The 14,427-nt window shown below is 41.5% G+C and overlaps 2 pseudogenes; one reads left to right on the forward strand and one right to left on the reverse strand.

The window, feature by feature from the left end:
• Window positions 1-3,804: 3,804 nt before the first annotated feature.
• LOC127928995 (serine/threonine-protein phosphatase 2A catalytic subunit alpha isoform-like) lies at window positions 3,805-7,962 on the reverse strand (annotated as a pseudogene).
• A 1,142-nt stretch (window positions 7,963-9,104) lies between these two features.
• On the forward strand, window positions 9,105-14,166 carry LOC127906144 (UPF0461 protein C5orf24 homolog; annotated as a pseudogene).
• The last annotated feature ends 261 nt before the right edge of the window (window positions 14,167-14,427 follow it).

Below are 14,427 nucleotides of genomic sequence, written 5' to 3' on the forward strand. Positions count from 1 at the left end.
TGGTTGTCTGGGTCTTAGTAAAGAACTCCCCTCACCTGGTTGTCTGGGTCTTAGGGAACTCCCCTCACCTGGTTGTCTGGGTCTTAATAAAGAACTCCCCTCACCTGGTTGTCTGGGTCTTAATAAGGAACTCCCCTCACCTGGTAGGTCTTAGTAAAGAACTCCCTCACCTGGTTGTCTAGGTCTTAGTAAGGAACTCCCCTCATCTGGTTGTCTGGGTCTTAGTAAATAACTCCCCTCACCTGGTTGTCTGGGTCTTAGCAAGGAACTCCCCTCACCTGGTTGTCTGGGTATAAGTAAGGAACTCCCCTTACCTGGGTCTTAGTAAGGATCTCCCCTCACCTGGTTGTCTAGGTCTTAGTAAAGGAACTCCCCTCACCTGGTTGTCTGGGTCTTAAAAGAACTCCCTCACCTGGTTGTCTAGGTCTTAGTATAGAACTCCCCTCACCTGGTAGGTCTTAGTAAATAACTCCCCTCACCTGGTAGGTCTTAGTAAAGAACTCCTCACCTGGTTGTCTAGGTCTTAGTAAAGAACTCCCCTCACCTGGTAGGTCTTAGTAAAGAACTCCCCTCACCTGGTTGTCTGGGTCTTAGTAAAGATCTCCCTCACCTGGTTGTCTGGGTCTTAGTAAGGAACTCCCTCACCTGGTTGTCTGGGTCTTAATAAAGAACTCCCTCACCTGGTTGTCTGGGTCTTACTCCCTCACCTGAGTAAAAGAACTCCCTCAAGTGAAGACTCCCCTCACCTGGTTGTCTGGGTCTTACTCCCTCACCTGGTTGTCTGGGTCTTAATAAGGAACTAGTAGGTCTTAGGAACTCCCTCACCTGGTTGTCTAGGTCTTAGTAAAGAACTGTCTGGGTCTTAGTAAATAACTCCCTCACCTGGTTGTCTGGGTCTTACATACATGTCCCCTCACCTGATAGGTCTTAGTAAAGAACTCCCCTCACCTGGTTGTCTAGGTCTTAGTAAAGAACTCCCTCATCTGGTTGTCTGGGTCTTAGTAAAAACTCCCTCACCTGGTTGTCTGGGTCTTAAAAGAACTCCCCTCACCTGGTTGTCTAGGTCTTAGTATAGAACTCCCCTCACCTGGTAGGTCTTAGTAAATAACTTGAAAGGAAAAAACTCCTGTCTGGCTCTTAATATCCACCTGGTTGTCTGGCTCTTAGTAAAGATCTCCCTCACCTGGTTGTCTGGGTCAGTACACCTGGTTGTCTGGCTTTTATTAAGATCTCCTCACCTGGTTGTGGGTCTTAGTACACTCCCTCACCTGGTGTCTTGGTCTTAGGTTGTCTTGGTCTTAGTAAATAACTCCCTCACCTGGTTGTCTGGCTCTTATAAAGATCTCCTCACCTGGTCTGGTCTTAGTAAAGAACTCCTCACCTGGTTGTCTGGCTCTTAGTAAAGATCCTGGGACATACATGGTTGTCTGGGTCTTAATACCTGGTTGTCTGGGTCTTAACTGGGAACTCACCTGGAAAAAAAATCCCTGGAAACTCTGGCATCGTCTGAGCGTTTAGTTAAGAACCATCAGTTGACCTTGTCAACTTCCCCTTGGTCTTAGGAACAACTTCAATCTTTCACCTTACCTTGGCTGTCAACCCCTCACCTGGTTGTCGCCCCCCAAGCTCCTCATGGTTGTCCTGCAAAATAAAACCTGGTTGTCAAGGGGCTGGGACCTGTAAGGAACTACCTGCTGTCTGGCCCACCCTTTGAAAGGGAAAACAAATAAAATTTTGACACTCTTCAAGGCATATGGTTCCTGGGACATGAAAGTCAAAGGTCACACTTGCTCTGTGCCACGAGGGGCGCCTTCTAAGAACCATACAGGAAGAACCATACAGGACAAACAAAGGAACAACTTCAATCTTTATTATATAGCGGAGGCTGCAAAACAGAAAGGTATCTATAACAAGGGATGTCATTTTTGTACAGGTGTTCCTCTGAAATAGGTTTTACTCAACTAACGGACAGGTGAGTGATAGAAAAGGCATTTGCTGGGGTGAAATAAACACTGCATTCAGAAAGTATTCATCCCCTTAACTTTTTCCACATTTTGTTATGTTACAAGCCTTATTTTAAAATTGATTTCCTCCAGACGGGATGCTTGGCATTCAGGCCAAAGAGTTCAATCTTGGTTTCATCAGACCAGAGAATCTTGATTCTCATGGTCTAAGGAGACCTTTAGGTGCATTTGAAAACTCATGTGCCATTTATTGAGAAATGGCTTCAGCCGCACTCTACCATAAATGCCTGATTGGTGGATGCTGCAGAGATGGTGGTCCTTCTGGAAGGATCTCCCATCTACACAGAGGAACTCTAGAGCTCTGTCAGAGTGACCATCGGGTTCTTGGTCACCTCCTGACCAAAGCCCTTCTCCCCCGATTGCTCATTTTGCCATTGGCGGCCAGCTCTAGGAAGTCTTGGCGGTTCCAAACTTTCCATTTAAGAATGATGGAGGCCACAGTGTTCTTAGGAACCTTCAATGCAACAGAAATTGTTGGTACCCTTCCCCAGATGTGTGCCTCGACACAATCTGGGGCGGCAGGGTGGCCTAGTGGTTAGATCGTTGGACTAGTAACCAAAAGGTTGCAAGTTCATATCCCCAAGCTGACAAGGTACAAATGTCGCTCTGCCCCTGAACAGGTAGTTAACCCACTGTTCTTAGGCTGTCATTGAAAATAAGATTTGTTCTTAACTGACTTGCCTAGTTAAATAAAGGTAAAATAAAAATCCTATCTTGGAGCTTTAGGACAATTCCAGACCTCATGGCTTGGTTTTTGCTCTGAAGTCAACTGTGGGACCTAGACAGCTGTGTGCCTTTCCATATCATGTCCAATCAATTGATTGACTCCAAGTTTTAGAAACATCTCAAGGATGTTCAATGAAAACAGGATGCACCTGAACTCAACTTCAAGCCTCATAGCAAAGGGTTTGACTACTTACTTAAGAACTTTAAAAAAACATTTGCAAACATTTCTAAAAACATTTTTTTCACTTTGTCATTATGCAGTATTGTGTGTAGTTTGATGAGGAAGAAAATGTATTTCATCCATTTTAGAATAAGGCTGTAATGTAACAAAATGTGGAAGAAGTTAAGGGGTCTGAATACTTTCTGAACGCAGCGTAAAACAGAATGCTGTAGTTTGTCAGTGTCATGATAAACATTAAATACAAAAGTGCAAAGAGAAAGAAGAATTAAATTCCATCCAGCTCCCAACTAAGTCCAAAAACAATGATTTAAAATTCACACAAAAAGCCATTGAATTTCTGTTAGAAAATGTTCACAACATAACATGTTTGTTTACTGCAACCTTCCAGTTTGATGCCATGCTGAGTTAGGTTTACCAAAACTTTTCTATACTAGAATTATGTTCCTACCACAAGGGTTACATTTAAGCCTTAATCTCAGCAGATTAATTAATTCAAAGCAGATCTTTTTCCTGACAAAACCAGCAGGTACTATGAGACTGTCTGCTTCCAAAATGGCACCCTATTACTATATAGTACACTGTAATCTTTACAATGAAGAATCATTTTCAGAGATAAATATAACATCATGCACAGAGAGAGAAGGAACTGGTTCCATGGACTGGGGTGGGTGTCGGTTGTGTGGTCTTTTTAAAGATGAATGTGACATTTTTTTCCATTTTGCATTTTGTGAAATTGTGGCACACATTTTGGTCCATGGATTGATGGATGCTTACTTTGTCACAACTCTATACCGATGCTCCTTCTCCCGCATCTTCTCCCACTCTTCACTAAGAAGAATCTAGAGCAATACTTCTACAGGCATTGGGATCTTTTTACAGGAAGTAGTCAGGAGTGCGGCGGGTCACATGGGGTCTCATTTCCTGCGAGGGCGGGCCGAACTGAAGGCTGGAATAGAAACACAGACAGTCACACATCTGATACGAGGCCTTGGAGCGACGTTCCATCTAATAGAGGGTTCACTACTTCATCAATCAAGATAAGAAAAGGAAGCTTGCTAACTCATTTATCTACTCGTAACAATTTCCAATGTACGGAGTTTAACAATAAAGCTAAAGTAAAGAATTGTCAACAGGAATTTTATTCTGAAGTGAATACTTACAAGAGTACTTGAGTGTCATCCAGCTCCATGATGGCGGCCTGGTTTCCACAGCGATAGCAGTAATTGGGTGCACTGAAGATAGTCACTACGTTACGGTCATGGCACCAGTTATAACCCTGTCAAAAACAAACACTCAGGAGACCAGAGGTACATCTAGGAACAAGACAATCAAAAAAAAAAAAAAAAAAAAGAAGGAATTCATGCAAATACAAAAGAATGTCTGCATTTTAGTATAAAAATACATACATTTTCAGTACTTAAAACATACCTCCATGACCAGCTGGTGAGCTCTGGAGACCAGGGTGAGTCCGTTAGCATGGTTGAAAGTCTCTGAGATGTCCTGTCCAAAGGTGTAGCCGGCACCGCGGGAGAGATGCCCCAGCCGCCACGGTCATCAGGTCTGACCACAGCAGGTCACACATCGGACCCTGGAGGAAGGAGACGGTGGCCATGTTAGTAAGGTCAACAATACAGCGAACACCACATGATGTGAATAAGGTGGCCATATTGGTGAGGTCAGGCTGCAACACAGAGTCACCACATGATTTTATCAAAGGTGTTTGCTGAGCGCATACTACAACTGTGAGATGAGTAGTGACTGGGTTGGCCAGAAGTCCATGGAACAGATTAAACATCTGCTATACAATGTCAGGGCTTACAGACTCCAGTGGTTCAATATCCACACTATGAAGATGCTGAACAACTGGAAACACATCACTCTACATGAACTGAACAAAGCAGGGATCTCCTGGCGAGAGGCAAAAGCTGTCACACAGAAGTGTTTAAGTCAAGTAAGTCAATATTATGATACAACATATTGACATGTTCACAACATATTGACATGTATTCTAACTAGCATGGTAGTATGAGGGTTGGACGCCGTTTCTAGGAACGTGGAAGTGAGCTGACCTCATGAGGAACTTCCTGTAAACGATCCAACGCCTGATGTGTTCCAGTGTGTCTATAGAGGGGGACAGTCCACCGTGGGAGACAGAAGATCTGCAGAGGAACAACAAGTCAGGACATTTCTAAATGTGTTCGAACGAATCAAATCATTAAGGCTTAAAATACCATCTAACACAGTGTTGGGTTGTAGATGTTTTGATTTTTACCATCTGTATTGTACAGCACATTGCTGCTGAATTACATGGTTATGTAATAACAGTAGTGATCAAGGAAGAGACCTCTTTCCAACCACGGAGCATGAATTGAGGAGCAAACTGAAGGAGAGGAGATTCAAAAACACAGACACTTTTTGCTAAAAGTAGAACTAATGCGTTACGGCTTTTAGCTTTCATCGTGTTTTTGACTAAGGTCAAAATCCGAAAAATAGTTGGTTCCATTTGTAAAAAGAAAGAAAAGAAAAGCTTTTTATTGAATTCCATTGTCCTCCATGTTGCTGAATCTCCTCTCCTTCAGAACAGTGATCCTAATAGTACATGAGTTTTATATAGCGCCCTTCAAGGACCCGATCAAAAGACACTTATGTAATGCTTCTACTAATAAATAAATATGTAACACATTGAAATATGGGGGCAACACGACCAAATTCACATAGAAGTGTGAGTTATAGAGCCGTCTTTCTCATTGAAACTAAGCCTAAGAAGTGGTAGATCTGTTCTGTGTGCATTATTTCTACGTTTCCCGGTCTTAAGTTTCATCTGTGTGCCTTTTACTGTCGGTTTTGATTTGCTTCAAACAGCAAAATATATATATATATATATTTTTGGTTATGGAAAATATATATTTCACAGTACTTTAGATGGTACGATGATTCTCTACACAATGACTGCTGGTATTGTTACATAAACTGAAATTAAGCAAACTGTTTTTTGCAACCATGAAATGGCAGAGTGATTTCTGCATAATGCACCTGTAACCACTAATATCTCACCTGGTTATCTACCAGGGCAGTGAGGGGCAGGTAGTCAAATAAGTCTGTGAAGTACTTCAGACGTTGGCGTTTCCGTATTTCCTTAAACACTCGTCGTAGAAGCCGTACACCTGGGTGATCTGTCTGCTCTCGTGGTTCCCTCGGAGGATTGTGATTCGCTCACGGTACCTCACCTGAAAAACAAATTATTAATATCTCTGGATAGGACAAAATGTGCATAACAAGACATTACATTCACAGTGACTGCACCTTCTGTTCTCAACAACCAGACATGGTTTAAGGTTGACGACGACATTTACAGTAGCAGCCAGTGAATCTTATCCTGTGTTATATCAGTAGGCTGTCCTCCCTGTAGACCTACTGGCCTCCACTACCAGTTTGAGTTTTAACCTGGTTGCAGTTTTTCCCTGTGCAAAATACATCAACTAAAGCAATGTCAGAAAGGAATCAGCCGAAGCTATTATAGAATACACTCTAAAACAGGAATGGGCAACTGGCGGGCCACGGGCATTTTGTAGGGCCTGTGTATCAATAGGAACTCAGTCAGGGTCTCAATTTACTGTTGAGAATTAGAATTGATAAGCTTCAATAAATATTGTGGTCGTGCATCAGCAGTTTCTCTCGTTATGTGTCACTAACAGTCACTCAATTAGTCCATGCAAGCTAAAAATGTTTAGATTGGTAAGTTAGCCTAGTCAGCGATCTAAACTTGTATTAATCATGGCCGGACACAGACCAGGGGCCCCAATAGATTTTGAAAACATTTCTGTCCACCCTATGGCAAAATTGCATGAAATTACTTAATTAGATGAACTCCTTTTGAGTCCTCAGGCAATTCCACTGCAGCCCCTCATGATGCATTTAGATTTATATGGGGGGCCCACCCCCCATTAAATTTGCCCTTTCCTGCTCTAAAACATTTGTCTATGTTTACCTTGAGAGATACCAGGAGGCTGACTGTCTCTACAGAGTAGTAGCCCCTGTCCACATAGTCTCCCATGAAGAGGTAGTTGGTGTCCGGAGACTTCCCTCCGATTTTAAACAGCTCCACCAAGTCATGGAACTGTCCGTGGACATCTCCGCACACGGTGACCGGACATCTCACCTCCTGTACATTAGACTCCTTCGTCAGAATCTCTTTGGCCTGGGAAAGAAATGAGACATAAGAGTTCGGGGTTAGGAATTTAAACAAGAGGGTGGGGGAAATAGGGGATACAAAGGGGAAGAGCGGGAGTTCGGGTCTGTGTATGTTATTTCTTGTTTGAGTACTTTATTTATAAAATGCATGCATATTTTTAAGCTCTAACTATATACGGTAGTTGATACCCAAGGGCACAATTGGAAATTCAACTGCAACAAGCCAGAACGGAGCGTAAGAACAAAATGAAATTTCCAAACACATTCATATAAAGAATACAACAACGCTATTCAGTCAACGCATGTCAGCCAACCCCACAGTGGATGTAATGGCTATAGACTCCGCCGCCATTTTCAGAATAATGTAGCTAGTAACTAACTAACTAGTAACGAACTAGTAACTAACTAGCAGTAACAAACCATAGCCGGTGGGGAAATTAACCGTGCTCGGACCAAATAACAATTTAAGAGAGTTGCTTAACATAGCAAATATTAGCTAAGCTAATTTTGCCGACTAAGGGCTTGCAAGATCATACGAATTAAACGGGTTAAAATTACCTTCTCGCAAAGGGCTTTGACTTGATTTTCCGAGAGCTGTTTGCATTCGCCGAGTTGCTCAATCCACCCATCCAATTCCTTAGTGAATGACTTGTCGTCCATGTCTGGTTATATTTCAGCGAGCAAACTCCCTAGTTAGGTTACCTATTGAAAACTAGTTTAGTTAATGCGTTCTCGTCATTCGCACTCTTTTTGCTTTCGTCGAAAATGAATGTACGAGCTAGCTAGGTCACCGACACCTGCTTTAAATTGGTTCAACCCCCTTACTAGCGAGCTACTCGTTAAAAAAATAAGCGCTGCATGCGCCTCGATATCCTGTTTATCTGAAATAGCTAAAGAAATGCGTGGTACAGCCGCAGTTGCAGAAAAACTGGCTCTGTATGAAATTCCGAGGACCCAACCCTGCTTCTTCACCGAGCAACAATCAATGAGAGAGTTGTATTACACTGGCCCGAGATGAACGGGGAAACGCTCCCTCACAACATCAGGCGAAAGCGGGGAGGGAGGAGCGCAATACTCAAATCAAACATTTACTCTGCGTCTCTCTGTCAGGTTGTCAACAAGGCAGCATGGTGCATCGCCCAGTAACATCTCTTTTCCATAAAAAAAATGTTTGACTTTTCAAACTAGGATTGGGAAGGCAGATAAATAGTTTTTCTTAATCACTTTTGCATGTGGAAACACAGAATCCAACTCATCCCTCCACCACGTGTTTAATTACGTCACTTTTGTTTTGAGCCGACAACGCGGACGGCCAGAGCTGGACACCTGGCTCACGCTCGGGAGCCAGCCCGGTTCCTAAACAAATGCAATCACTTTTCACCCGATTCAAATTTCTCACGCCGGGGTAACCTGAGTCAGATAAAACGAAACCCCCGGTATAGTGCTGCGTTTACGTCATTGGCCGACGTACCTCACCCGTCCCCTTCATCTGGGCTTTACTCCCACCGTGTGGTTGCGAATGGGAACTTCAACGTGATCTCGTTATTAAAATAATTAATCACAATAAATACCATGAATTTTGTGGATAATAGTGTGAATAGGTCTATTGCTATTCAAATGCATATGCAGGTTATCAAGCTGAAATAAATGGTATAAAAACTATATATAATAATTCACAGTGAATAAATACAACGGACTGGCAGGATGCAAAAGCAACTATCCAGAATTTAAAGCGGCTCCTAATGTTTAAGACACACGCATGCGCATTGAGTTTCACCCTAGTCAGCAGTATGAGAAATGGTCCATGCAATCGTGATTCCTCTCCTCGTCCCAACTCCGAGGTTACTCCATTGAATTTGACATTTAAAATGGTTAAGGTAAGATTTGAGGTTATGGTTAAGGTTAGGGAACTGTAGTAGGGGTTAAGGTTAGGTTTAGGGTAGCGACGTCCACGGTACCCGGGTAGCACTACCCAGGATAAAATGGCAGCACCTTTGAGGCAAGGAGGACAGCAGGTAAGACACTCAATATTTAACGTTTATTTTCTGTTGTAAAAGAACATATAGTTAACTGAACCTCTTCACCTAAACCCTATAGTTACATCGTCACTTTGAAATCGGTACAGCTCGCGTCCACGAGGACTTATGTTTAACAGTCATTAGATTTGACAGACCTGTCTGATACCATAACAGTAACAAAACTAGTTGAATTAATGATCAAGCTTGATACAATGTATCAACCAGTGTTAGGGAAGCTACTCTGAAAATGTACTTTACTAAGCTACCAATTACTTCGAACTGGAATAAGTTAAGTTACACTAAAGTTACCCATAAGAAAAATATAGTTTACTAATATATATACATATTAAATAGTTTATAAGTGTATTTCACTACATCCAAACTACTTCGTGAAAAATTATCATATCTAAAATGTAATTGACTACAATTTGCAAGAATATTATCACTCAAAAGCCAGACGTTAACATGACAAGTGTTTCAGCCTATTAAACACAAAAACGATGTTTCAAGTGTTGGGAAGGTCTGATGCAGAAAACACCACGCACATGGCAAACAAAATATGAACTACTGAAAACAGTACTAATATTCGAATTTAGTTAAAACTACCACCAAGATACTGCAAAATGTAAGGAAATTACTTGTTTAACTATTTGTAGTTCACTACTCCCCAACACTGGTAACAACCAACACATCTACACTTAATTAGTTTCTACTCCTAGTTTCTCAGTCAAATGTAATTTACATGTTTTATATTTATAGGGCTTGATCATTTGCAGATGAATGATTTGCATGTATTTGACATTTTCTTAATCCTGTGTCTCTTTCCCAGCCTCTGGATGCTGCTAACCTCAAAGACCTGAGAGTTGCTCTGAATGGCTTCTTGGTCAAAGGAGAGACGCTCAAGCTGGAGACTAAGGTAGGAACTAGGAACTGCCAGAGGAGGCTGCTGAAAAGCTAATACTAAATATACATAACACCAAGCCACAGTGGATGAAAGAATAATGGAATCACAGTCCACCTACAGAATCAGAAACATTGACATTTTAGGGTTATTTGCTTCTCTGACTAAAATCCTCACCATAAAGTCTGTGAAATATAGTGATTATGAGCTGGTTTGTACATGCTGCTTCAAGTCTGAATGTCTTCTCTGTTCTCTCTACCCAGTCTGACCCCTCCATCCTGGGTGGAATGACAGTCAGCGTCAGGGACAAGTATGTGGACATGTTTACCAAGATACAGAAAGCGAGAACAAGATCATTAGGGAGCCCTAATAACCCAAGCATAGTTGTCCCAAATTACACCATACTCCCTACCATATGTAGAGCTATTAAGGGCTGAGACCAGGCTGAGGGGAATAGGGTGCCATTTGGGGGGTATTTTTTGTTGTTGTTGTTTTAAACGTTTTGCTTAATCAACTGGACCTAAGTCCTGTGAACTCAATAGGGAATGAATGACTAGTGGAACAATGTAACTGGGAAATGCCTTGCCTATGTGTATTATTGCTTCCCAGCTTTAAGCTCAACAGTACAACGTATTACAGTAAATGTAGTCTCTGTTGTCATGTTTGTTTTGATTTGTTAGGATCCTCATTCGCCGACGCTGATGGTGACAGCTAGTCTTACTGGGGTCCCGGACACATAAATCAAAAAAAAACATTACAGACAAAAACTTACAATTGACATACACTACATGTTCATGTTTTAAATGTCATCTATCAAAACACTGGTTTCCACATACATGTGGCCAGTTCCTTACTCGTACAACATGTAGCTCATATTAAATATGATGTATTATAAACAAAATAGTGAGGCTAGTTGATTTCTCTGTTTTTTGGTGTTTATTTATAGCCAGTAAATAGTGATTTGTATATGCTTTTGCGAGGCTAGTAGTCTCGTAAAAACCAGTGAGGCTAGTTGATTTGTAGCGTTAAATGTGAGGCTAGTCATAAAATAGTGAGGCTAGTTGATTTGTAGCCTCATAAATAGTGAGGCTAGTTGATTTGTATTTGTAGCTAGTTGATTTGTAGCCTCGTAAATAGTGAGGTTGTTGATTTGTAGCCTCATAAATAGTGAGGCTAGTTGATTTGTAGCCTCATAAATAGTGAGGCTAGTTTATTTGAGCCTCATAAATATGGGCTATGCAGTCAATTTGTATAAATGAGTAGTTGATTTGTAGCCTCGTAAAATATTTGTTTACAGTATAGAAAATCACAGTTTCAGGCAAACTACTGTTTGACAATCAGACAGTGAAGAACTAGCGTGCGCCTGAAATGTGAATATGTATGAAACTGTACACAAAAACTGATGAGTTCTGTAAATTAGATTGCTTTCCCACTAACGTCAGGTCAAATGTAGTTATATTACACGGTTTAGTAGATCAAGCTAGTTTTTTTATCCTGTACTTAATGTTTTGTCTTTGTTATACTACCACCTACTGAAAGTACAGTATTGATTAACCTCTGTTTATAAAGGTTCCCACTAGTTACCACAGCCGCAAAGTAAAAATGACCTATATCGTAAAATGTTATGAAAACACAAATTTGCTTTTTGGTCTTAATATAAGGTTACGGTTAGGCATAATGTTAGCAGTGTAGGTAATGTTAGGTGTAATGTTAAGGTTTAAAATCACATTTTAAGACGAGACGTAGAAATGGGCGGGGTTTATGACTGGCTGTCACTAGTGACGACCGTTTCTAAAACTGTTTCCGAAACTGTTACCTCATTTCCTGGACACAATGTCCACAATTTCAAAACAAGATTAAAAAATAAAAACATACTATCCTATATTCTTGATCGAAATATGTCCGGATTACATGCCATATTTTTATTATAGTAAATGTCTTTATAGGGGTGCAAGGTTTCCTTAAAGTCTGGCGCGCCTGCGCTTTGAGCCCCTCCCTGTTTATATAAAAGAAAGAAACCAGAGGAAAATGGTTGCCTTTCTCACTTAAACCTCTGTCCTTAGAAGAATAAATAAATATCAAATACCCGGCGCATAATGTCATCCAGGATCAAGTTAATATCCATGGAATATAAAGGCGTAGAATACATGCGTTTTTAGGATGTTATGGAGGTCAAGAATGGAAAATAGGTTTCATATTTAACCCTTTGCATTCTATGATCCGCCTACAAAATGAGTTTGTGGTTTTTAATGTTCTCAAAATGTACTCGCAAATGCAGCAGTTTTATTCGTGGTATTTCGTTGTAGTAGCGCCCATTGCCCCATTTATACGGCTGTTGTATTATTGGGTTGTAAACGCATAATAGCGAGACACTACGTTGCGTATTGTATTAACACCGCCGATATGGTTTTGCAACAATAGCCTCTTCTAATTAATAATGTTTGGACAAGATGTTTGCGCATAGAATAGATACTTTATAACATATGCATTACATAGTGATGTGCATCACCAACTTAGGTTCTTATTGTGTGTGTTTATGTGCATGCTCGTAAGTTTGTGTCACACATACCAATTCAATGACTCTAAACCTGCTTCCCTTTCATTTGTACCCCTCAACAGAAAATGATGCACCAAGTCACTGGCAGCAGCAATGACTATTGCATGAGTGGCCTTGCAGAGGAGTGTCAACAACCAACCAGCCACTTTGACTTATGTAGCTCGCAATCCAACAAATTCTACCCTTCGCCTCCACCCCTACTCTACAGCTGCCCCCAAACCTGCACAAGCCCATGCCCTGTCAAATGCAACAAGAGACCCAGAATGAGTTCCACCCTCAGACAGTGAGGATCCGAGGGCCCAGTGAGGCTCCAACTGGGACAGAGCTCAAGAAAAGAAAGGAGGCGTCGTTAAGTCCGACGTGAGGAGACCCTCAGGGACCACGAAGTCAGCCCCGGTTACCGGACAAGGCACTGGAGCGTCCGTTGGGGACCACAAAGCTGCAGGGTTCAAGACCAGTCGGCCCTCTGGGTACCACCAAAGCGGCAGGCTACAAGGTTAGCCCTGGCAGGCCTCTGGTAGCATCAAGACTCTGGCTCGGCTCAAGAAACTGGAGTACGGGAGCTGTGATGAATTTTCAAGAAACTAGGCTTCAGTAATCTGAGTGGCGGAGCTAGAAACTGGACTATGCCAGCTGTGATGGTACCAAGAAATTGGACTATGCCAGTCAAGTGGCACCTTTCCCTTACAACCTGATGCAGAAACGGGAAACTTGCGTGAGCCTACTGGCAAGTGGAGGAAACCTAACGAGTAGTTGCTATAACGTCTCTATCTATTGCCTGGAAATCATATTTGAGTGCTTGTCCTAAAGGGTGTTGATGACCAGCAGGGACTCATGTAGCCAAAATATTGGTTGACTTTTGGATATGTCTGGCACTGGTTACTAATGAATGGCTCCTCCTCTCTTCATTGCACTCTGCTGATATTGTCACCATGTCATCTGTCCCTATCCAAAGACTGAAATCGCTCTCTTTTATTCAAAAAAGTTTGTTATCTTATTTTACAGAAATTGCATGATAAAGCATATAATAAATACAATCAATATACTTTAGCTAAACAGGAATGAGAAATAGCCTACTATTCGTCATAATCTAGTCAAATGCTCGCTGTCTGGAGAAGGGTTGATGTTTTGTTTAAATTTTAAATATCTGACTTTCATTCATCTGTTTATTTTATGCTCTGATATAATGTGCTTTTATCATTAGTAGTTTGCTTGTCCTCCTGATATTTTCCACATTGAAAATGCATCTGAGTAGAAAACAACACAAAACACACTAGCAAACATGAATCTTAGTAGGAAAACAACACAAAACACACTAGCAAAACATGAATCTTAAGCATCTCCCAGAGTGCGTGTGGCAGTGTTTGTGTCTTTGTGTTGTATGATATAACATATTTTATTTGTATTTATACATAGCATATTTATACACAGGATTTCATGCAATATAACATTGTTACAACATGTTTTTGAAATTGTGTTTGAACTTTTGGGCCTCCTCTCGAGTGGCACAGCGGTCTAAGGCACTCCGCCTTTGCGAGTGCCAGAGGCGCCACTTCAGACCCAGTTGATCCCGGGCTGTATCTCAACCGCTGTGATTGGGAGTCCCATAGGGTGGTGTACAATTGGCCCAGCTTCGTCCAAGTTAGGGGAGATTTTGGCCGGGGTAGGCCGTCATTGTAAATAAGAATTTGTTCTTAACGGACTTGCCTAGTTAAATAAAGATGACAAAAAATAAAAAATAAACTGACACGAACACAGTGCATCTGAAAACCTCTCATAATACTTATTTGACGACAAAGGGAATTGTTATTTCTAACTCTTTGTGAATA

Source organism: Oncorhynchus keta, chromosome 4 (genome assembly GCF_023373465.1).
Source record: "Oncorhynchus keta strain PuntledgeMale-10-30-2019 chromosome 4, Oket_V2, whole genome shotgun sequence".
NCBI classification, from domain to species: Eukaryota; Metazoa; Chordata; class Actinopteri; order Salmoniformes; family Salmonidae; genus Oncorhynchus; species Oncorhynchus keta.